Here is a 25,076-nt window from a genome sequence, read left to right as displayed (position 1 = left end):
TATCCCTTTTTGAAAGTTCAAAATAAACATTATATTCAGAAAATACTTTAAGGGAAATAATTACCATCAGCATCTGGCTTGATAAGACAAGTCCAACAAGGATGATTTATTAAAGAGGAAACATTTTTCTGATGACGAGAGGCAGAAAAGAGCCTACACATTCAGCCCAGAGCCAACTCTAGGAATCACAAATCTAGAACAGAAGCAAAACGTCCTCAAAAGAGAATATTACCCACAATTTGAAACTCCAACAACACTCAGTGACACTCTGAAGAAATGTGTCTCCTCCACCAGAAGATAAAGGCAGAGGGAGGTCCTTCAGAGGTGACATGATGGTAGTGGTTACATGCAAAGAACACAGAGTTCAAATCCATACTGAACTACACAATACATAAATACTAAGTAATAAATAAACATCATAATCCATCCATTATCCAACCCGCTATATCCCAACTATAGGGTCAAGGGGGTCTGCTGGAACCAATCCCAGCCATCACAGGGTGCAAGGCAGGAAACAAACCCCAGGCAGGGCACCAGCCCACCGTAGGGCACACACACGGGACAATTTAGAATTGCCAATGCACCTAACCTGCATGTCTTCAGACTGTGGGAGGAAACCGGAGCAAACCCATGCAGACACAGGGAGAACATGCAAACTCCACGTAGGGAGGACCCGGGAAGCAAACCCGGGTCTCCTAACTGCGAGGCAGCAGCACTACCCATTGCGCCACCCTAAACATCATAATCTTAACAGAAATTACAGAAAAATGTGAAAAACAAAAACTCAAAAACAACTAAACCAACAATAAACAGGAAAATACCTTTAAGCTAAGAAAAAAAAACCCTGGCTGTAAGATTGTAGTGGTGCTACTGGGGAATGAAACTTCAACTCCCAGCAGTCCATGCAGTGGCTCCGATTGGTCATCTTTTGAGGGTGCAGGGGCTGCTGGGCACAAGGAGTCCGGCGTGACATTTAAAAGGAGGCCAGTTCAACAGAGAGAGGAGTCTTTTGTGTTTCATGACTGGAGTTGCCTGTTTGTTTGCCTTCCTGTTTTGCTACCTGTAGATTCTTGTTTTGTCCTGGATCGTCTCCTGTTTTGGGTGTATGGACTGTCTGGTGTCTTCTTGCTGCATGAGGAATGTCTGAGGATTTGTTGTCGTCCTGTGAAGAAAGGAGCGCTCCTGATCCCATTCACACGCCATCATCTCATCAGGAAATACCAGTAGACCTTTACATTCATATACAGCATGCTGATCTCTGGACTATCTATCTCCATCATTTCATTTCATCATTTGCCACTTTTCATGGACTTCATTGTGTGTGGTTTTTGTTAGTAATTTGTTATTGTTGAATCCGTGTTTATTTTTTAATCGCCGGAAGGGAACTGGGGTGGGATCATTGTAGTTTGTATAGTTATATTTTGTTTATTATTGTATAATACACTAGCAGATTACCCAGTGGCTTCGCTCACTGAGTGGAAGGGAAAGATTTGTGGATCTCATGAGGCAACGGCATTAATGACCCAATTCTATGATAGATTTGCCCCCGCATTTTAAATGTCGGCATAAAGCCAGACTCCTCGGTAGGAGCCGTGGTGCCAAACGATGTCATCTGAAAACACGAATTGTATTTCCTAATGTTGTGTAGAAAATGAGTTGAATGTGGATTTGCGCCAGAAATAAGAGACAACAACGGTGCAGGTGGATGGCTTAAAGGTGTTAATTTCACTGTCCCGTCTGAACAACATATCCCACGTGATTCAAATGTAACCCTCTGTGCTTGGCAGTTCTCACACATGATGTCCATTTCTCCTATTGTAACTTTTGGATGTAGGCAATAATCTTTTTCAATGTTATAATTGAATTCCTCCATATACAGACCCTGACACCTGTGTGATGTGGTAGCCTGTGAATACTGCATCCGTCGAATTCGATTCTGTTCAGCACGTTGTTCAGGTGTTTGTGAGCTCCTCAATTGTGATTGTCGTATATACTGATCAGCGAGCCTGCGAGCCTTCTCTTTCGATCTGCTTCTGCCTCACTTTCTCCGTGTAACCTGACCGTTGTGGTGATACGTAATTTCCGTTTCAAACGCCAAAAGAATTTTATATATATAGATTTCCCCATACAGTATCTGTTTTACTACTGTTTACTTTTTGTCTCTGTGAAGGAGTGTGTATGAGTCAGGCCAAGGTTGGGTGCGTTCCCTAACCTAAAAATGAAAAACTGGCAAAACTGAGACCACGTCACACATTTAATTAAGAGTGAGTTCAGGGAGGATTGGCGTTGGGCCTACAGTGAAAACGGCATGCTACAAGGCAGAAAGAAATGAGATGGGGAGAAAGATGGGAATCAAGAGCCAGAAAAAGGGACCGTAAGCAGAAAGATGGATCACTTAAATCATCAGGAATATCCAAAGTCATGTCAGTGACTGCAGGGACAGTATGTAGTATTGAAACTTCTCTGTTGTAAGCAGTTGCATTCCGGCAGTCTTTGCTGAGCAGCAGCAGTGTTGTTGAGTGTACCAGCATGCACCATGATTTCCCATCTTGGTATTTTATCTAACCTCCTTGGGAAACCCCTTGCCCCGCTCATTAATGAAATGTTAGTGTGTTGTGGAGGGGGAACTCTTCTTTATTCAAATCAATACATCTCAACACAAGAGAGTACCACCACTTACATATATACAGTACAAGCACTGCTCATAGTCAAAAAAATAAATAAATAAAAATTCAGACATGAGCGTCAGTAGGCTTTGCACCCTAGCAACCAAGATACCTGAACTATTCTAGTAATTATTGACCGCTCTGATGCTGATCTTTCTAATCATAAATTAGGTCATTATGATAGCAACTGATGAGAAGAATTTATAATTAATTGCAAAATTACAATATTTGAGGGTACCTCTTTCTCTTGCATGATTTGGCTCAAAAATTAATCAGCACATAGTCATCTCATAACAAGCTTAAGTTTCGAGTTTGGTATTTTTCCATCCAGCCATTTTAGCTCTAGACTGTCCTCAAGAAACTGTGACACACAGACACACACACACAGACAGAAACACACATCCATCATCGAGATATCGATGTTTTTGGTATCAGGGGACCCTAAAACTTCAAGATCCATTGAAAACTGGAGACTGAAATTTTTGATAAATCTAAAGCTTTTCTTCTCCACCATAGACTATATAGGTTGTGGTGGGGGAGGGAGCTGACCAAAAATGAATGGTTGTGAAGCCAAACTTTTATACACCGGAAATTATTTGTTTTTCTTATCCATAAACGTGACCTTTGACAAAATGCTTAGCGGACCACTAACGTTACTCAATAGCTGTTATGGACTGAAAAACTCAAAGTGCACAAGTTCAAGACAGTTTCACAAATTCCCAATAGAGGGGAATATCACTGTCAAACCCTGGAAAGGAATAAAAGCAAATGCAGATTTGTTAAAAATCAAGTTCAAGCACTTTATTGTCATTGTGTATCAGAACAAAATTACTTTTCATTTTTTCATATTTCTAAGGTTTATTTTATAAAAGCTCTGAAACAATGTGAAGTTAAAAACAGCACCAAAGTCAACTCCAAAGGCAACCAAGTCCTAATACAGAATCGAAAGAATGTACAGAAAATGGAGCAAAAAAGGTCAGGAATCTGTAAAAATCAGAATAAACCCACAAAAGCACAGCAGAACTCTCACCAAGTCTCGAATGCATTCAAAATGAACCCTCCAGATTTATAGGGCAGAGGGTGGTTCCTGGTGGTGATCAACAGGTAGTCCCACCTGTTGGGGGACCACCCATAAAACACCTAGAACACAGCACAAGCATTTTAAATATATAGACGCAATTAAAGAACAATGTACATCATCAACACAAGTAACATTAACACAGATAAAAGATTCAAGAATGAACAAAACTGGCATAACACAACAGTTTGAAACGCAGCCAGGGAGTGAATCCTGACTGAAATATAACAATAGCATCTCCTTAGCAAAATATACACAAAAGAGTAGCATGCATTCCAAGATAGTGTCATGGGAAAATGTAAAATAATTGAAGAATCTAGAAGAAGTAATAGCAGAAATTAATTCTGTAAACCAACAAAATAAAAGAACAAGAAAAATGGCAAAACATTGAGGTATTAATATAGCAAAGAAAACAGATACATGTCAGTCATCACAATTTGCAGGAGGCCAGTTGCAGTGAGATGTTCAGCTCCAGGTATTATTGGGAGAAGAAAATAGACAATCAGAAGATGCGGGGCTAATCGTAGCGAGGGACAGAAAGGGGTGAAAGCTGGAATAATCAGAGAAACTGAGCTAACAAGACAGTGACTCGAAAGTCCAGGACACAAAGGGAGTTCAAAAACTTTAACAATACCTACAGTAGAACTTGACCTGCCTGCTCAGAAACCAACTATGCTAAAATCTACTTGTTTGTTACACCATGTGATACTGAAACACAGAAATGCATCTGTATTTATACTGCAACTACCAACCTGTGACATAAGCAGCATGACGATTATGTTCATGTGACTCGTCTCTCATTTCGTGTACACAAACAACAAAGCAAAAGAAGACAAAATAATTTAAACCAGTTAGAAATCCCCATAAATAGATTTTTCATGCTAAAAAACTCCAAAATACACGTACAAACGAATGCTGTTAGTACACCAGTACACACTCTTGCCTGGCAGTTTCACAGCAGGTTAGAACTGTGCATTTTTGTTTGATTATATGTTACTTGCTTACTTTTGGATCCTAGCATGAACTGATAGGGAACAATCCAAATCCCCAGTACATTTCTGCACTCAGCAATTAAAAGGTTCTTCATACTCCAGTGATATATAAGTTGTCACAATGTGCACATGCGAGGCACTTTAAGGGTGACCTCAATTAGCAATTCATTTACTGTTTGAAATGTTCTCCTTTCAGATGGTATATTTGCTACATATTTCTCTTTTACTCATCTGATAGCGGACACAACAGATACCAAAATCTTGAGTCACACCTGAGGCAGGGAGCACAGAGTCAGCTGCTTGTGTGATCCTCTGCCACACCAACTCATTTCTTCTGCTATTTGTAGTTCTACCAGGTAAGTTAAATGGCCGTTATGATAATGCAAACAGAAATTCAAGTAAGGAACACAAAAAATCACTTAACATATTCAGAAGTCAATTCTCCATCTTCAAATTTGCCCCGCGTTAAAGCGATATGCTTAATGGATGTCCACAAAACGCTTGATATTAGAGACCTGTCATTTGCCCAGCCAGAGACATGCGGTGAGGTTCATGGCTAGTGAGGCACACACAATCATTTAAGATATTAGCCAGACTGTGGAAAGTCAGGGTGTATAATAAACTTGTCAGCAAACATTATATTGGCAACAAACAGAGAGAGACAGCAACAGGCATGCGCCAATTTCATGCATCAACCCAGCGTGTGAGGGAGAGTGCAGTCTGAGGTGAGGTGAGGCTTGTCGCTGCTGCACCTTGCGTTTCTCCCCTGTATTTGAACAGGAAATGTACCAAAGCAGTGAATTTTGACTATGATCAAAATTATTGGAATCATACAGAAAACAAATTTATAGCACAGACCATTGGACACATTTATCTTATGTTATCATTATTCGTTTTTTTACTTTTCATGATGACAGGTGAGGCTCTGCATCACCGGCCTCCCCTGACCACACATCCCTAAGCCCAGCATATCCTTAGTGGGTGAAGGTTAAGTGTTTTGATGATAAAGTTGAAACACAGTACTATGTTCATTTTAATTATGGTCTGTCTACTAAGAAATGTTAAAGGTATGGCAGACCATAAAGAAAGCCACATACACTGCAGTCGTTGGGAGCTGCCATTAATTATTAATGCATTGATTTTTAATAGAATATGTAAGTGGGTTTCCGTGAGGAAAACAATGTTAGTTACAGGGGATATTCAGAGATAGAAGAGCTGATTTAATCAGTTTCAAGTGTTAGGTAAGATGTGGTCCAAATGTATGGTGAAAGATATTGATGAGAACAAATGTTCAGTAATTTGTGTGTCTCATTTCAAACCACCCCTTGTTATGTTATGTTGTTTCCCCTCCAGTGCATCATAAGCTTTGTTTTTGTGTAGATTCATTTATGCTCCTATGTCACCATGCCAGTCTTTAATCTTTGGAAGAAAAAAATACTTTGCATAAGTTTTTGCAGTAAGTAAACAAAAAAGGGAATATCCAAAATGACAGATCATCACCTGCGACTCCAAAATGACAAACAACAAGTGTGGATATTTGCAGGAGGGCTGCACTGAAACCTTAAATGGACGGTCAATTCATTTTATGACAGTTGCGCGTCCCACCCACACTAACATACACTACAATGTGCTCAAATTTACAATGGGAGAAGAACCATACGTACGTGAAGAAAATCTGTTCAAACAATCCTATGTAGATGGCAGTTAGTGTGGAAATCAGAGCCAGACCAATGGAGCTGTGAGGCAGTATGATTAGCCACCACAATACCCCGTTGTCTATGCCCTATAAATATTTAATACTTTTTCAGTTCCTCTGGCTTTCATCTTTTTGATTACACCCGATCTTCACTGAGCACTGATATGTGAGATGCCTAAGTAATCCAAACAGGCCTGACATGACAGATTGTTGAATATCCTAGTCATTGAAGAGGAAAACTTTGTGAAAGCTTGACCAAGAGTATCCTAAAGTGTGTAAACACACAACATTTCTGAAGAAATGAAAAAATAAAAGGCAAGGATAGTGTGTAAAGTGGGGTTTGGGGGCTTCCATTGCAAAAGTGGCCTAACTTTGCAGTTGTCTCAATGGAGAGAAACGAGCTCCAGGACTAGAGAGAAGACTCCACAGGGAGTTTATCTCTTGAAGAACTAATGCCTTGCCAGACTGCTAAGTAACAACTCTAAAAATGATAATGAAAGTCTTTGAAGACCCCCGGAAAGCACTGAAAGCACTTCCCACAGTTATAGCTGACCTACTGTAGCACTGATTTCCCATCTTGAACAAAAGGCAATGAAGCAGAAAAGTGAAAAGGACTTTGGCAGTCACGTTAGCTACCGGCAGTTGACGTAAAGAAGAATGTGCGCTTTGTTGAATGGATCAGAACTAAAAAGTGTTCTCCGAAGGCCTAGTAGTGCATTATTAAAAAATCAAACTTCTGAGTTTAAATCAGTGTGTCAAACTGGAGGGCCACAGTGGCTGCAGGTTTTTGTTTCGGCCACTTTATTAACAAGTTGCTGCTGCTAAGGAGTTCATCCCATTCATTTTAATTGACTCGATTTTTAAGATTCAGATCCCTTAGTTGTTAACTAGTAGCCAAATATTAATGCGATAAAAAGTGAGCTAACAGATAATGGGGTCTCAGATACACTTTTTCAAGGGCTATCCTTTTTTCTCCAACCAGTTTCACAATTAGAAGTCAATTCTTTCTGTTAATTAAACTCAGTATTTAATTCTATGGCCTCTTGGTTCTACCATAACAGACATTTCCAAAACTGTTGCCATCCTTTGTGTTTGTTTATTGCTTGTTGCCAGTTAATATAAATAGAACAATTAGCATCCTTGGTGTTAATCCTTAGTATCTCTTGAGCTTGGAATTCTATGTAAAAATGGTTAACCCCGAGTCTTTCTCACATTTTTCTATGTGTTCTGTCCCTCTATGGTAACTCTTTCAGATTCACAAGTGCAACTGGACCTTCAGCCAAAATGTTGAAAGGCAGTGTAAAGTAGCTGCAAAGCCTGTTTTAGAACAAACTGAATCTGAACCATTAGTTGAATTAAGTGATAACAGCGTGAATTGGTCATCAAACCTTGACAGAGATAATAAGACGGAGGCCTATGGCACCATATGGCCAGACCGCTGTCATGTGCCTGGTGAATTTGGTCTCTTGATGGTTCCCTGTAATGCAAATAGCAAAATGACTGCAATCAAGTAGAAACACAAGAAAGACGTTAGCCCCCAAAGCGCTGTTCACAATACAACAACTTTCAATGTTCACATCAAGGGAAGTGTGGAGGTCACTAAACTTTATGCTGTGGTAGCTGACAATAACATATTGGATAGCATCCATGGTGTGGATCAGGCAAACAGAAAAAAAATTATAAGAAAAGTGCACAAAGACTGTCCAGATCGTGAAGTTTGGGCTGTGTGTTGGTGACTGCTTCAAACATATCACACAAAGGACACATACTAAATCTGCATCAGTACTGCAGTGGACACCAGACATACATTTCCTTCTGGATCTATGACGATGTTTTGATTTTTACATGTTTCTGCTACACATTACAACATTTTTTCTGTTGAGCAGAATTCAACATTTTTAGTCGAGTGTTCTGGGGGTAAACACAATGCTAAGGAGGGTACATGTTCTTAATTTTTAAAAATAAGTCAATTAAAATTAGATAAAAAGAAGTGAATTCAGTAGTGATTGGTCAATAATTATGAAAGTGGATAATGAAAACCTGTCGCCATTGTGGCCCCTTTGGATCTGAGCTTGACAACCCTGGTTTAAACGGGATATTACATAGCAGGGCACAGCAGACATTGTTTGTATGATGTGGGTTATGGCGAGATGGGATGACTGCACATTTTCAATGAAATAAATGAAACAGGTTGATGTGACCCACATGGGAATCTTCAGTACTGGAATGAGTGGCTTCAGACAATGAATGGCTTGAAGGATGGTGTAATCAGAATTAAAAAATAGTTATCTGATATTGTGATATGTGGGACTGATTATGTTAGCATACATACATGCAGCTGAAGCAAAGATGGCTCTTAAAGACAGAGACCCTAAGTGACTGGAACAGATGCATGGTTCACAGATAGTGAAAAAAATGTGCTATACTGGGATCTTAGAAGAGCACAGTCCATATATAGCATATTCAATAACTAGCTCAATTGGTAGTTACCCATACTTGGTATTGGTCACAAACAGCTCATTGAATATTCATTTAAGGCTTGTCAGGGAACCTCCAGCCAGGAGGCCATCTGTAAGAAGAACGACTCCTGTGCTCCTCAAAACAAACTCCAAATACCAGCAACCCTACCTGAAGAACTGAACATTGATTGCGCTGTTCCAACAGATCTTCAGCCATTTTTTTATGTATAAATAATTATATACAATGTATACTGGGAGTGAATGTTGCATTTTAAAGCAAGTTAACCAAATCCTGTCTTTTGTCGAAGCCATTTAAAGTAACATCCTATGTTACTTTATATTTTGTCCTAAGATTATTCTATCTGTAGTGTTATCACCAGTGCAGGAGTAGGCAAGGAAAGATTAAAACCAGAAGATGAAACATTCCCAGGAGACAGGCCTAGATTCTGTATCTAAACGTCCATCCTATCTTTCACCAAAACTGAGGGTTGCAAACAAAAATCAAAGTCAAAGAACAAAGCAAGGATTCTGTTAAACCAAAAAAATCAAAAACAAAAGGTTTGATATCTAATTTTAGGTACCAGGAAGTGCTAGCAGTGCCCTTGACACTGCTGACCCCTGATGACATGCAACATGACCCTCGACATGACCCATTGCAACACCATAGCAACCATTACAAACTACAACCACTACATTCATGACAAACAAAAAAGGATCACAGGAAGATGTAAAAATATTATTTCTGACCCATAAGACAAGTGAATTTCAGAAAACTAATAACAGGAATGAATGCATTGGATAACAAAAGTCTAAACAGGAAATAGTGATATCAAAAAGAAGTGAAACTAAAGCAAGAAAAAATAAATAAATTCAAAAGCAAATCATGACACTCGGGGTCAGAGGGGATCAGTAGATCACATACAAAAATTATCGACACATTCTTCTGGAATGCAATCAATGAATTAGCTGCATACTTTTCAAATTCATTTTTAGGTGAGTTTGCAAAGGTTGTGGTATTCATGTCTGTCTGTCTGCCTCTCTGATGCCCCCTAAGTTGCTGGATGTCATAGCCGGCCTGTACACTGGTACTGTGAGTACTATGAGAACCTCTGCGTTTTTCCCAGTTGATTCTGGGGTTCATCTGGGGTGTGTTCTGTTCCTACTCTGTTCAATACTTGCATGGACTGGGTGTTGGGCAAGGTCGTAGGGTCCAGCGGCTGTGGGGAATCTGTTGGTGAAGAAAGATTCACAGATCTTGACTTTGCTCACAGTGCTGTGATGCTTGCAGAGTCAATGGAGGCTCTGACGGGGTGCTCGAGAGACTGAGTGAAGAGTCTGAGTGTCCGGGCTTGCGAGTGTCCTGAATGAAAACCAAAATCCAGGCCTTTAATGACTCCTTGGGCACGGCCATCAGCAGTGTGTCTGTCTGCGGAGAGAGTGTTGACCATGTGAAGAGGTTTACTTACCTCAGCAGTGACATTTATGTCTGTGTTCACTCTTCCTATGAAGTCAATAGATGGATTGGGAAGAGCATGGTGGGTCATGAGGTCGCTGGAAAGCAGTGTGTGACACTCCCTATATCTGTTCAAAAGGACGAAGGTCCAAGTCTTTAGAGTCCTGGTGCTTCCTGTTTTACTATATATTTGAGAGACATGGATGCTATCCAGTGACCTTAGACGAAGACTGGACTCCTTTGGTACTGTGTCTCTTCAGAAAATCCTTGGGTACCGCTGGTTTAACTTTATGTTGAGCAAGCATTTGCTCATGGAGTCTCAAATGAGGCACACTAACTGCATTGTGAGGGAGCATCAGTTACGGCACTATGGCCATGTGGCGTGATTCCCTAAGGGTGATCTGGCTCACAGGACCAGGCCAAGGAGGACGCCCACGTATCACCTGGCTGCAGAAGATAAATGGTCAATTCTAAAGGGTCTGCCTGGGTGGTTGCCAACCAGGATTCCGAGCTGTTTCGTTGTGTGGTGGGTGCGGCAATGCACTGTACCAGAGTATGCTCCCCAACCTCACCTGACCTGACCTGTCTACCTGCTTGGATGAAACAACTTAGCCCCCTAGTGGATTGATTTTGTTGAAATTTGCCACACTTATTTGTCAAGGACATTTGTGACAATAGTTTTGTTTTCTCTTTGAGATGTTTCAAACAGATCACCTTGTAAAAAGTTTTGAAATTTTAGAATCTCCTGTTGAAATGTGTTGGCGCATTTATAAACTCATCTGCCATTAAACAGAAAAACATTCTGTGCGACTTCAATTATGAATTATTTTATTGTTTCAATTTTACGTTGGCAGCAGTCACACATACTTACATACTTTGTATATGTTTTTCTCTTATTTGTCCAACATCTGCTGAGATACCCAATACAAGTGAGTCAGACACCGAGTAAGATGTGGACACAAGCAGCACATACAGCAGCAGATTCTCCTGCTGCTTTAGGTAAGTTGACATAAAAGCACAAGAAAAAAAAGAAAAGAGAATCAGTTCCCCAGAAATGAATGAATGAGGAAAGCAATTATGCAGGTATATATCAGACTGAATTAAGTGAAGTAATATTATCTTCAGATTATTATTGTAAAGAACCAACGTTATCAACCTGCAACTTAAGAGTGTTTGAAGTATTTCAAGAAACGTGCAGCTCCCTTAAGTGATATAAACGTTGGTTTGGGGTTTGAAAAGGAAATACAGCTGATCTGCAGGCAGCAAGGACTGCACCGTGTTGTACAATTTCTGCAGTACATGAAGAGGCTGATTGTCCCACGAGTACCAAAGACAGGGCAGAAATATAGCTAATGCATGTTGAAAGAGTCACTTGGCGGTATAACGCACAACAGGCTGAGTGTGGGTTACGGTATAGCAGTGCCAAACTGCTGGTTTTGTTTCAGACTGGAATTAAAATCTTTAAGATAGTTGTCATGTTTGTTCCCATTATACAATAAATTAGTTTTTAGTTGTTAATACAGTTGGGTTTAAACTAATAATAATAGCTAGATGGGGAACTTATTTCACTTACATTTCTCCTTTTATAAGGTAATTCTGATAACGAGTTTTAGTCACAGACCATCCACCATTAATGCATATCAATCAATGCCATTTTTACATCACTTGAATTGGATTCTGCTCTCCGTGCAAACTATTGAGCTACCACAAAACTATTTAGGCTACATTTTTAACTCCATGACATTGTAAAGTATTTTTAAAAAGCATGCATTTAGTGTTGTCTTCTAACCCCAGGCAAAAGTGAAAATACTGTCCCCAAACCATCTAGTCATGAAGGAAATTGCTATTTATAATTGAAGAGTGGTGGGGTGTGAGAATCCACTTTGAGGTTTCATGAAATCACTGTTGGTGATTTCAGTGCACAGTAAATCTATCATTTCATAGAGTGGGAGGAGGAAGTACACTCTTGGTCATTTCGGTGTGTTGACACTTGACCGTTTTATTGAGCGAAGAACGTCGGAGTCCCTTTGGTGATTTTAGCGCACAGACACTCAACTGTTTCATCACATGAAGGGAGCGGGGAATGGTCAAAAGGCCCCTTGATGTCACAGGCCCCTGGGTGCGCATTGAGAAGGCCCTGATGGTAGTAAAAACTTTGCCGCCCTAAGCAAGTGTCTAGTTTGCCTATGTGGTAGAGCCAACTCTCCTGCTAACACATGGAATTGCATTCTGTTATTGCCTTTATTTTTGAATATGACTGAATTGGACAAAGTAACTAAAAAAATCTGAAATGCTCCAACATTCATATCAGTTAAATTAGTTGCCGAATGAACTTGAATGTTATGCCATGCGTATGCCTTCTCACTTGCTTTCTTTCCTGGTCAGTGCTAGCCGGAGTCTATGACGGCAGCAAAAAGGTACACATTTCTTGCAAATGGAATGCCAATCCACACAGGGCTTCTTCAGAGTGTTGTTCCACGTTACTGTCACTTATGAATATTCTGAAACAAAATTTAGACTCACAGACTAATAGTAACAGACACAAGGATAACTGACGATCACCAAAGCTGATTTGTGCTTTTAGTTGAACATAATGAAGTTTATTGCAGTGCCGGAGACTGGTGATTGATTAGATATGCAAGTACAAATTTCACTGTACTTTATAGCTGTGTCAATGCAGCCATGACTACTATGTCTGCCCTAAGTGGTATCTCATTTGGATATGGAAGGAAAATCTACATGTCCATGGGGAAAAAAGTGCAAGCATCAGATAGCAAATAGGCCAGAACCTGGTCCACAGCATCTCAAAGTCATTGAGCCATCACATTAGATGCTCATTAAACCTTCAAAATACATTGTGTCCTTCATAGCAAGTACCATCACAGGACTGGACAGGACACTGGACACTTATCCTTTCATCCATTCATTTTTGAACATACTTAATGGAAATAATGGTCATGGGGGCCAGAGCACTCTCATAGGCAGCATTTTGTGGGACATAAGAACTAATCTTCGCTGAGATGAAGAAGCTTTACAAAGTAAACATTCAACAACACAGTAAAAATGAGAAGACTGTAATAGTAAAATCAACACTTTTCAACTCTTATTGCCGCACCCAAATAGGAAGCATCCCAGGCACTGATCAGGTGGGCTCATGGTTGGCCAGAATTGTTGGCAGCTTTTTCTGGACATTAAATTTTGGTGCCCTCCCATCATGTCACCTATAATCACAATAACAAACAGCCATCAAACTTTATTGCCCATCAAACACCCATCCTCATTCATCTTTTAAACAAGTGGTTCGTGAAGTGCACAAACTCCTTACTGGCGCAATACTGGGCCTAAACTCCTATGCTATAAATAGTAATTTAATAATGAAACCTCAATGAGACCTTCAGGACTATGCTGTTTTTAGATTTAATTCAGATGCCTCATTAGGATGTACAAAGTTCATCTAAGATGTTATTCCACATTGGTTTATTTGACACTAGTCAGTTAACTGAATTTTGTAATAAATGGCATGCATTGGCCAAGCATTTAATTTTTCGTGTGTATGTGTGCATGTGTGGACCATCAGTTAGCAAAGATGACAGTATCTTCTGCCCAGCTTGCTTGGTTCCTTTAGAAATTTCTAAATGGCAGGTATTGCGAGTAGAGGTTGCCACAGAGCCCTAAACACCAGGTCCAACTACACAACACAGTCATGGATGTCAACTACAAGGACCTTTATTTAAGCCAATACTTTTATGAGTGTCCAAGTTCCTCAATTTCAGATCACATAACAAAGTCACAAGCTCTTTTTCCTCCTTCTACACCTCCCATGTAGTCTCATTAACCTCCCCTCAACTCCTGAGGCAAGAACACCAGCTTTTTTATGCCAGACCTGGGAGTTCTTCCAGAAGTGCCTGTTGGAAGAACTTCCAAGTTAGATGGAAGCCCTTCAAGAAGGGATAGTCCTCCCCTGAAGCTCCATCTGGAAGCCAAGAACCCCAAAAGGGCTGTCTTACAGGTCTATAGTTTCCATCCTGCCCTGTGGGTATTCATATGAGGGTTCCACCAGTGGGATACTGCCATCATGTGTACTTGGGGCGACCATGATCCTAGGAAGCAGTCATCATCTGTACCTCCAAACAGGCCTTCCTTCTGGAAAAGGTGCAAGCACCCATGTAGGTCAAGATGCCAGTCCATCTCTATCCTTCCATTCCAGCCTAACTTCCTGCTAAGGAACCATCCTCCATCCTGGTCCAGAGCATCAAGCATGCCACTTACATGGGTCACCTTTCACTTTGTTAGCATATCAAAAGCCCACCAATCCTTCATCTCAATGTGCTTTGGCCATTTGAGGAGCACTGGGGTTGGAGCTTCAGTTTAAAAAGCGAGCAGTGCCTGAGAGTCATATAATGCAGTGAGGTGTCGCTATGAAGGACACGCACAGTGTAACCTTGGGGATAACATGATTAAAATGTGAGAAGGTAATCCAGTTTTATTTTTGATAAGTGTATGGTGTCAAGAAGAAATTTAATAACGTCAGCATTTTTGAAATGCATGCAGTACGATTTAGAGAGAAGGGTGACCGACCCTGAGACTGTTCCAGGAGCGGAGATTTTGTTCAAGCACATGGTGTGTCACAGCTCCTGCCTTCTGTCACCATCCTCATTGAAAAAAGCATTTGATCTATGTAAATACATTTATTATTATTTTTATTATTTTTATTATTATTATTATTATTATTATTATTAGGCAGTGTATCACAGTGTTTAAGTCTTTATATTTTGCGTTTTGAACCCTGAGGTTGTGGGTTCAAGTCCCACTACTCACTCCGTGTGACCATAAACACGTCACTTCACCTTCTTGTGATCCAATTAGAAAATCATAAGAATTTTAACCAATTGTATCTCAAATGATGTCAGGTGCCTTGGATAATGGAGTCACAATAAGTAATATTATTATTATTATTGTTATTAACCAGGGCCAGTAATCCACCATTGACGTGGTACACTTCATAGGAAAGTTGATCCCCATAATTGAGGTACCTGGTTTAGATTAAAGTGTATCTCTAAAGGTAATGCCAGACTGTACAAAATTAAATTGCAACTTGTTCCACTTGGGCAGGTCCCCTGGGTATAGCTGCCTGTTTCCCGAGATAGCAAGGGGAGACAAGTCTCTCACACATAGTTAAAGATCAAGGTCATCCTGTTCTAATCCTCAGTCCTTGGGTGCCTGACACGTCTACTCTCTCCCTCGCCAAATCCAGGCTGCACCGCATTTATCTCTTTAGGCACAAAGCATTAATATCCAATCTCAATGAAATAAAGAGGAACCCAAGAAATGGTGAAATATTTGGAATACTTCTTATTGCAAGGGCAGTCAGCTTTGTCGGCATCCAATAGAGATCAATGTTATATCCATCCCTGCTAATTAGAGGCACAATGTGACAAAAATGGTTTAGTGACACAACATGTCAAAGCCAGCTTGGGATAATATTAATTAAACTATATATCATGGCCTGACTGACCTATTAAGTCTGGAAAGAAGACAGTTAAAGGCACCTAAGAGTGGTGTTGAAATGCTGGAGACAGGGATGCAGGATAAATCAAGTTAAATAAAGAGAAAACTGAAACTGTATTGATTGGCAAAAACGGATTCAGTGAGGTTATCAGAAATAAACTTGACGCATTAGGATTAGAAGTTAAGACGGAAGTAAAAAACTTAGGGGTAACCGTTGACTGTAACCTGTATTTTAAATCACATATTCATCAGACCACTAGGACAGCATTTTTTCACCTAAGAAACATAAGTAAAGTTAGACCTCTTATATCATTGAAAGATGCTGAGAAATTAATTCACGCTTTTGTTTTTAGTCGATTAGATTACTGTAATGCACTCCTCTCAGGACTACCCAAAAAAGACATAAATCACTTGCAACGAGTGCAGAATGCAGCTGCTAGAATCCTAACTAGGAAAAGAAAATCCGAGCACATCTCTCCAGTTTTGATGTCACTACACTGGTTGCCTGTGTCATTCAGGATTGACTTTAAAATACTACTTATGTTTTATAAAGCCTTAAATAATCTCGCTCCATCTTATATATCGGAATGTCTGACACCTTATATTCCAAATCGTAACCTTAGATCTTCAAATGAGTATCTCCTTAGAATTCCAAAAGCTAAACTTAAAAGAAGTGGTGAGGCGGCCTTCTGCTGTTATGCACCTCAAATCTGGAATAGCCTGCCAATAGGAATTCGCCAGGCAAATACAGTAGAGCACTTTAAAACACTGCTGAAAACACATTACTTTAACATGGCCTTTTTATAGCTTCACTTTATCTTAATCCTGATACTCTGTATGTTCAATTCATCATTCATAACTATTCATGGTGGCTCTAAAATTCGTACTGACCCCTACTCTCTCTTCTGTTTCTTTTTCCGGTTTCTCTGTGGTGGCGGCCTGCGCCACCACCAACCTACTCAAAGCACCATGATGTCCCAGCATTGATGGACTAAAAGCCAGAAGTCCACGTGATCATCATCATCATCATCATCGAATCCTTCCGTGAAAACCATAAATACAAAGAGGACTGTTTGACTTATGTTAGGTAGATTGCCCAGAGGGGACTGGGCGGTCTCATGGCCTTGAATCCCTGCAGATTTTATTTTTTTTCTCCGGCCGTCTGGAGTTTTTTTTTTGTTTTTTCTGTCCCCCCTGGCCATTGGACCTTACTCTTATTCTATGTTAATTAATGTTGACTTATTTTATTTTCTTACTGTGTCTCTTATTTTTCTATTCTTCATTATGTAAAGCACTTTGAGCTACATTTTTTTTGTATGAAAATGTGCTATATAAATAAATGTTGTTGTTGTTGTTGTTGTTGTAAATGTCTCAAATTAACAGGGTGAAACCAAGTAAGGTTAGACTCACTAGAGAGTGTATCTATATCAGTGTTTCTCAACTACTGGGTCTTCAGCCGAGAGAGCCATGAGTTGCTGATGTCTATGGTGGGTTGTGAGTAAGTCATGGCAGGTCGCCGCTTCAAAGATCATGCTCAATCCCCCATGCTCTGGCAATCATGCTCGTGTTCTGATGTTTGTGCTCAATTTAGCAAGGGCATCCCTCCCACCCCACCTTGAGCATTGTTCGAGTCAGCAAGAGGGACCACCCTATCTTTTGTGAATCGAGAAGATACTACCATGGAAAAAAGTGGGCCATGACACCAGAAAGGTTGAGAAACACACCAGAGAATCATGGGATGGGCCTCAGAAACAATGTTTGTTTGCATTACTATCCTAATAACACCATTACCATTTACAGTATTTACATAATTTCTCATTGGATTAAATTAAACCAAAACTGAATAAATCATGCTTGTAATTGAAGCATTATTAGTAACAGTGAGGCTCTTCTCCACCTCTCCAACCGTCAGGTACGACCAGACACTGGATAAAAGTTCAAGACTTTTTTATTAATTAACAATAATGTGCACAAAGCACCCTGCACACTACTCATAGATTAATTAAACAACACAATAATATTGTCTCTCCTCCTCGCCCAGACACTTCGCCCCTCTACCTCCAAGCTCAGCTCAGTGTCAGGGCTTCCCCACAATCCTTTTATACACCCTGACCTGGAGGTGTTCCTGTCCAATCAGTCCACAGTTCCTTATTCCTTCCGGGTCAGGGTAAACAGTCCTTTTCTTCAACCCGGGAGCACGTTGTTCCTTCCTGTCACGTGACCGTGACGAACTCCCGGGTTATAGGGCACATAAGAGCCCACAAGCCCCCCTACAGCGACTCCCGGTAGCCCCCAAGGTATTCAGCAGGGCTGTGTATAAACACTACATAGTCCATGAGGCCTTGCTGGAACTCGGGGCATGACCATGCGGTCAGGAGAGCTCCTCCTGGCGGCCTGGGGGTGAGGGCCAGAGCACGAAGCCGGCAGTCCTCCACAATATGTTTATTTGTTATTCCATAGGGTGGGACAATGGTGCAATAGTTAGCAGTCTCAGAAATTCAAAGATCTGAGTTGATGGCCTGTTGTTGTTCATGTCTGTGTGGAGCTGGCATGTTCTCATCACGTGCAACTGATTTTTCTCCGGTTACTCATGCAGGAAATGAATGCCGATTGGCAACTTTAATCTAACAATGAGAGTGTTTGCATGACAGCGTCCAATGATGGACTAATGACCAACCGAGGGTAGGCTCCTGAATTTCTCCTAGGGCTAATAGGACATGCTCCAGGAACCGGTATTTTAATAAATGAACTCAGAAAATGGTTTTTACATGTTGTATATTGCTTTTGTTCCTAGTTGAGTCACTTTAACAGCTGTTCAGCAGGATATGTGTTATATACAAATGCATTGAATTGAAAACATAAACTTGTTTGCCTTAAAGATCAGGAAGAAGATCCCCATTGCTATTGTTTCAGATGAAAACAAACCAAGCACAAAACAATAGTGGTATTTACATTTCCTAAGTTGGTGGACACCATACCAGTTTCCTGTTTCGAATTTTTTGTGAAAAGGAGTAGGCCAAAAATATGAAATGGAACTTTTCTTATTATAAATGTAATATCCAGGGAATAATGGACTGTGAAAGGCAGAGATGGCTCCCAAGCAACATGGGCACCTGGGAGTGAAAGACATTGGCCCATCTCCTCAACTCCCACCAGAACCACTCCAATGAAACTGCACTGTTCAACCAAATGCAGATGTGTTTTTCCATTTATAGGACATAAAACAAAATCTAATAAAGTGTTATACTAGCTGGGTAGGCAGCACATACTGCATAATTTACACAACAAAATTTGCATTGGGATTTTCACATACAAAAGCAAAAACATGCTTTGCATTGAATTACAAAACACAAATACAATACAACCCTTCAATTGGGAAATAATGCAATCACCATTTGACTGCTTTCCTTCCCCAAAAGAATTCCCAAAAATCGCAGTCACTAGTTTAGTTAGCTCTAACTGAATCTGTCCTTGTTAAAGCCCAATGAATGATGCTGTGTTAGATTTTGTTGACACTCACAAGCATCCAGAGTTGAAGCCAGCAGTGAGATGTACCTGACCATTTTTGCAGAGCTACAGACAATAATGTTAAAGCTGTGAACATTATCACTGTTTAACATCCTTATTGAACCATCCAATATATGCCAATGCCTATTGTTATGATGAGAGAGTTGTTCTCAAGCGAAATCCACAGGAGGCCTCCACACTGACCTTGGGAGCAGGCCAGGCCCATTCACTGGCGCACACAGCAGAGCCACACTTAATTCGGCCTATTCTCACGGGAGACCAGCTGAGGAAAGGGAAACTGGCCACAGCAACTAGTAAGTCTCAAAATACTGTAGCTAATACTCCCAAAAAGAGAAAGGGTAACCAACCGTCAACCTTTGGCTGTAGATAAGAGGAAGAAGAAGCATCTTTACAAAAATAAAAGGTTTATTTCAAAACTGTTCTGTATATCCCAAATGCCAAAAAGAGTGCAAAAGGCATATATGGATATGCCCAAAGCCAATCCGATACTAAACAAAGTCCCAAAACAGTATTTAAAAATCAATGTCAAAGCCAGAGCAGAGGTCAAAAATCCAGAAAATGAAATAAAAATGAAAATACAATAACCACAAAGAGAACAGACGAGAATGAATCACGTTAGACCAGTTGCTTCCTATAAAGACAGTGGGCTGTTCAAACTTGAAGACAGACAAGTGGCCCCGCCTCTTGGGGAACTACCCACAAAAGCACAAGGGACCTGAATACAAGACCACACATATAGAAAAATAACTACACAATAATTACAGACATTACATAAATAAATATAATAAACACGTAGAAAACACTTAAAGTCAGTCAAAAAAGAATTTGAACAAATAATTTAGAATATAGAGAAGAAAAATCAAATAATATTTAACCCATCTGTTGTTCTACCTTACGGAGACTTCTGTTGGTTTAATTTTAATGTAAGCCCCTCTAACTTTTGAGTACCCTGGGCCTGGCCTGGCAGACCTGTTTGGGAATCCATGTATACTCAAAGGGACAAACCAGTAGAACAGTTAGACTCGGTTTTAGGCAATTATCTATCACAGTGGCTTGACATTTGAGTGCCATCTTTTTGGTATTCGTTAAGCCTTTGGACCTTTTATCCATAACCAAACCACCTGGGCCCTCATGCATAGCGGCATGCATAGAATTCACAATAAAACATGGCGTAAGGACAAAAGCAGAAATGTGTGTATGCACAAAAAAATCCAGATGCATAAATCTGTGCGAACGCCAGCTTCCACATTCTTCCACTACATAAATCCCGGTCAGCGTGAAAAGTAACGCACGTGCACGCACCTGCTGCCCCACCCCAATCTCCTCTCAGAATTACGCCTCTTTGAATATGCAAATCAATATAAATAGCCCCTAAGCTCAGCGTTCTGTGAAAAGGCAATGGCAAAAGCACGGGGTTTTGGGGGGCAGTTGGGGGGGAGGGAATAGAAGAATTTTAGCGAATACCAAGTGGAAGCAAGGACAAATGTACTATTTGTTGGTTTAAACAATGGTATAAACAACAAAAGGAAGTTGATCGAGTGACATAGTGTTGGAGAAACTCGAAAATGCTGAAGTTCACAAAATCTAGTTGCACAGTGACCAAAATAAAAAAGAAGTTGTCAGATATCAAAGTTGCCGTGAAAAGGCGAGTCGTAGCCCACTGTCTGAGTGTCATATGAAAGCTTATTAGGATACAGAGAAAAAAAAATAGGCACACAGTGGGGAAAAAAGCACGAAATGTCAACTTTAATCTCGAAATTTCCACTTTAATCACGTAGTTTATTTTGTCATTAAAGTACAACATCATAAACTTCATCTTAAAATCATTTAATTTACTAGTTTCTCAAATCCCATCGTAACTAAAGTAACACGTTAAATGCTTTGTTTTGTATTTGATCTTCTATGTACTCTGTGTGTGTGAATCACTACATGCTTCCGTTTTTTCTCTTTTCTCTTCCGCTGACAGGACACAGAATCCATTACATTCTTGATATTACATCTCTCTGAATAATTAAAATACTGAGATGCATATGTGATATCATTTTCATGATGATAGGAGTTAAAACATGCTATTAAACATGGGAACACGGTTGCGCAGTGATTGTTCATGTCTCATGCAAGATGCTTGCTGCACCATGCGCGACCTTCGATGAAATAATTTATTGCAACAGTACTGTCTCTTTCAAACGTACTAACTCCAAATTCCTGTCCTTACTTTTCTTTCTCCAAATACCCAATCGCCACACAATCAGCTCTGCAATAGACGTCAAGCCATCTGTAAGCTTAGAACTCTGATTCTTCAAAACATTTAAGGAAAATTGAAATATCTTCGTAGTACATGTTTAATTATTCTATCCTTCCAGTGTCACACCAATCCCAGCAAAAATACAGCGTGAGGCAGAAACAATCTGTGAACGGAGCGCCAGATCCATGCTAGCGCTGCGACACTGTGTCCTCATGTGTTTAATTATTAAAAATATTGATTATTTAAATGAAGTTAAAGTTTTATCTGTATAATATGATAAAAAATTTTGCTGCATTTCATCTTATAAATGATATTGTCATCATATGTAAATACACGCTTTATAAAGTGGCTCAGTTTGTGCAACATTATAACTGTAGTTCAGTTTACACTGAGGTTATTGTACTTATAAGTACAAACAGTTCTACAAGGAGCACTTGATGGACTGATTGAGTGCGTTTAGAGTTCTTGGGATGAAACTGTTTCTGAACTGCAATGTCCCTACAGGAAAGGCTCTGAATTTCAAATAGGCAGCATGGCTTGATAGATAGATAGATAGATAGATAGATAGATAGATAGATAGATAGATAGATAGATAGATAGATAGATAGATAGATAGATACTTTATTAATCGCAAGGGGAAATTCATGCTGTATACCGATAATTCTCTTTCCGATCAGCTGCTGTAGAGGTGTGATTCCCTACTCAGATACAGTGATATAAATACTCTAAGTGGTGCAGTGAGAGTAATATAGAAAAAGATGATCCGCTGTGGCAACTCCTAATGGGAGCAGCAGGAAGAAGAAGAAGAAGAAGAAGGTGTAGTGAGAGTAACAACGCTAAAGCAGCTATGGTATTTAGAATAGTTTGACCATACCATTCTGTGGACCATTATATTGTTACAGGTTAATTACAATCAGATGCATTAAACTAACAAACACTATGTGGTTAATTTCAGTGTATTTATAAAGCCGCATCAGGGATGTGGATCTGAAAAAGAAAGGGAAACCACACTGGAACAAAAGCACTGCTTTGACGCTGGGTGCCACCAGTTTGCAAAACTGAACGGAGAACTTGTGTACGCCAGGGTTTTAGCTAGTGTGAAAATGTGCGTGGCTTTATGCCAAGTTTAGGTTTTATACATCGCGATTTGAGCGTGGAAACGGGCTTACACAACATTTTTGTGTGTACGCACCGTTTATACATGAGGCCCCTGGACACTGCTAAAAATCAAGGATGCTGCTAAAAGACAAGAAACTTGTCAATGGTCTTGTTCTGATGATGTGCTTCATTTCATTATGTCATGTTGCTAGAGAGTTCACAAGCACAAGGTCCCAAAACATGGCAAAAATACCCACTAGAGGAGGAAACTGTTGCACTCTGTAATAACAAAATATTCTGTGGAGCACAAAAAGAAAAAAGACAAAGGCATCCCAAGGTGAAAAATTTCTCAATATGAAATCCAAAGAGTGTCAAGAACAGAGCAAAAAGGACAAAAAGGCTAATGAATCACAAAGCACAGAAAGAATCACAATAAATGCTCACCAACTCCTAAGCTAATTTCAATGAACCGCAAGGGACTGTGGGTTGTCAGATCCTTTATAAGGCTGAAGGCAGTCCTTTGCCATGATAGGCAGGTGGCCCTGCCTCTCAAAGAACCACCCACAAAAGACAAGGCACACAACACTGGTTTTGGGAAAACAGAAAATAACAAACAAAAGTAACCTTAATAAACCAAAGACTCAAAAATGAACAAAAAAGAAATAAAGACATTTGAACCCAAGCTGGAGAAGAACCTTGGCTAAGACATATCACAGCTTTTTGTTTCAGGATAAGCCTTTAATAAAATTAAGCTAAGTGTTATTTCTCTCTACTGTTTCAGCATTTTGTTCTTCTGCCTTGTATCATGAGGTGAATGTGTAGCAGAATTAGGCAATTGGCAAAGAACTTCAGAGTACTATAAACCTTTTAAAAACGTAGCAAAATATGTATGTTAGAATCACAGTGCAAAACCTGATGGGTATGAGAGGATGAGAAGTTTACTTCCTTCAGTCAGGAAAGGCATTTGGCTGCAAAAATAATTTTGAAACCCCTTTTGAAAAAGTCTAGTCAAAAGAAAATAATGACCCCATATACAAATGGGAAGAAGAAAAAGAAGAAGAAGAAGTCAGGTTATTAACTGGCGTTTTTGATTTCCTCTCATCAGCTGGTAAATGGTCATATCTTTTGTTAGCTCTATCTTAAATAATATAATGTATGGTTTTGTGTTTCACTGTTGCTGTATGATATTTGTAAATCTGTGTAAGTGCTCTGAGCCTGTACTCAGAGAAAAACATAAACTGAAAAAAGATGAATAAGAGCGAGCTGATGGGTGAATTGGAAGATGGGGGACATGAAAGTACAGAACATGTTTATCAATTGTTCAGAAACAGGAAAGAGCAAACATGTGCAAATAGTAATAAGGTTGGTTAAAAGTAAAACATGCAAATAGAGGGTATAACTGGGCAAGAGATACTGCAAATGAGTAAGAAAATGTTACCTGGAAATGGAAATAGAGATGGACAGCATGGTGGCGCAGTGGTAGCGTTGCTGCCTCGCAGTAAGAAGACCTGGTTTCACTTCCCGGATCCACCCTGCACGGAGTTTGCATGTTCTCCCCGTGTTTGTGTGGGTTTCATCCCACAGTCCAAAGACATGCAGGTTAGGTGCATTGGTGATTCTAAATTGTCCCCAGTGTATGTGTGTGTGTGTGTGTGCCCTGTGGTTGGCTGGTGCCCTGCCCGGGGTTTGTTTCCTTCCTTGCACCCTGTGTTGGCTGGGATTGGCTCCAGCAGACCCCCGTGACCCCGTGTTAGGATATAGCGGGTTGGACAATGGATGGATGGAAATAGAGACAAGACTAGCCTGGAAAACAGGCAAGAGACTAATACCTGGAAGACAAGAAATAAGCCTGAACAGACATACTGTATAAGAGATGAAACAAAAAAATAATAGTGAAAAAAGCAAATCAAATGCTCTAAAACAATAAGGGTCTTGGTAGTACTTTTAAGAAACCTCTAGCAGATAAACCAGCATGTCAGACAAACTCAGAATGCAGAAAACTCAACAAAGGATCAAATACAAAGTATTCTTGGAAGAGCAGTTTAGGTACCTTTAACCCTAGAAGTAAATGGACAGTTTTTAAGAGGTTGACTTTCGTGCTTAAAACCTGCACGTATGTGTTAATGAGCCACCATCTTCAATAAGGAACCATGAAGAAAAACACCACCCTACGTCAGCATTCTGCCATGGTACATTGGGCAGGAAACATGGATTTTAGCACCAGGAGATGACAGGGCCAAACTTTGTGTCATCAAACATACAATAATTAATACCAAAGGATCAAGCTAACTAGAAAAACAAGCAAAATGTGACCCCACTCTCAAAATCAAAAAAGCATGCAAAGTCCTAACTC

The 25,076-nt window shown here is 40.0% G+C and overlaps 1 protein-coding gene across 2 annotated transcripts in view; it reads right to left on the bottom strand.

The window, feature by feature from the left end:
* The window catches only part of kcnk12 (potassium channel, subfamily K, member 12), a 189,929-nt gene that overhangs the window by 119,186 nt on the left and 45,667 nt on the right, over positions 1 to 25,076 (bottom strand). The window lies entirely within an intron of this gene.

Source organism: Polypterus senegalus, chromosome 16, assembly GCF_016835505.1.
Source record: "Polypterus senegalus isolate Bchr_013 chromosome 16, ASM1683550v1, whole genome shotgun sequence".
Lineage (NCBI taxonomy): Eukaryota > Metazoa > Chordata > Cladistia > Polypteriformes > Polypteridae > Polypterus > Polypterus senegalus.
Note: the sequence above shows the minus strand (reverse complement) of the source record. Positions and strands in the feature narration are given on the sequence as shown.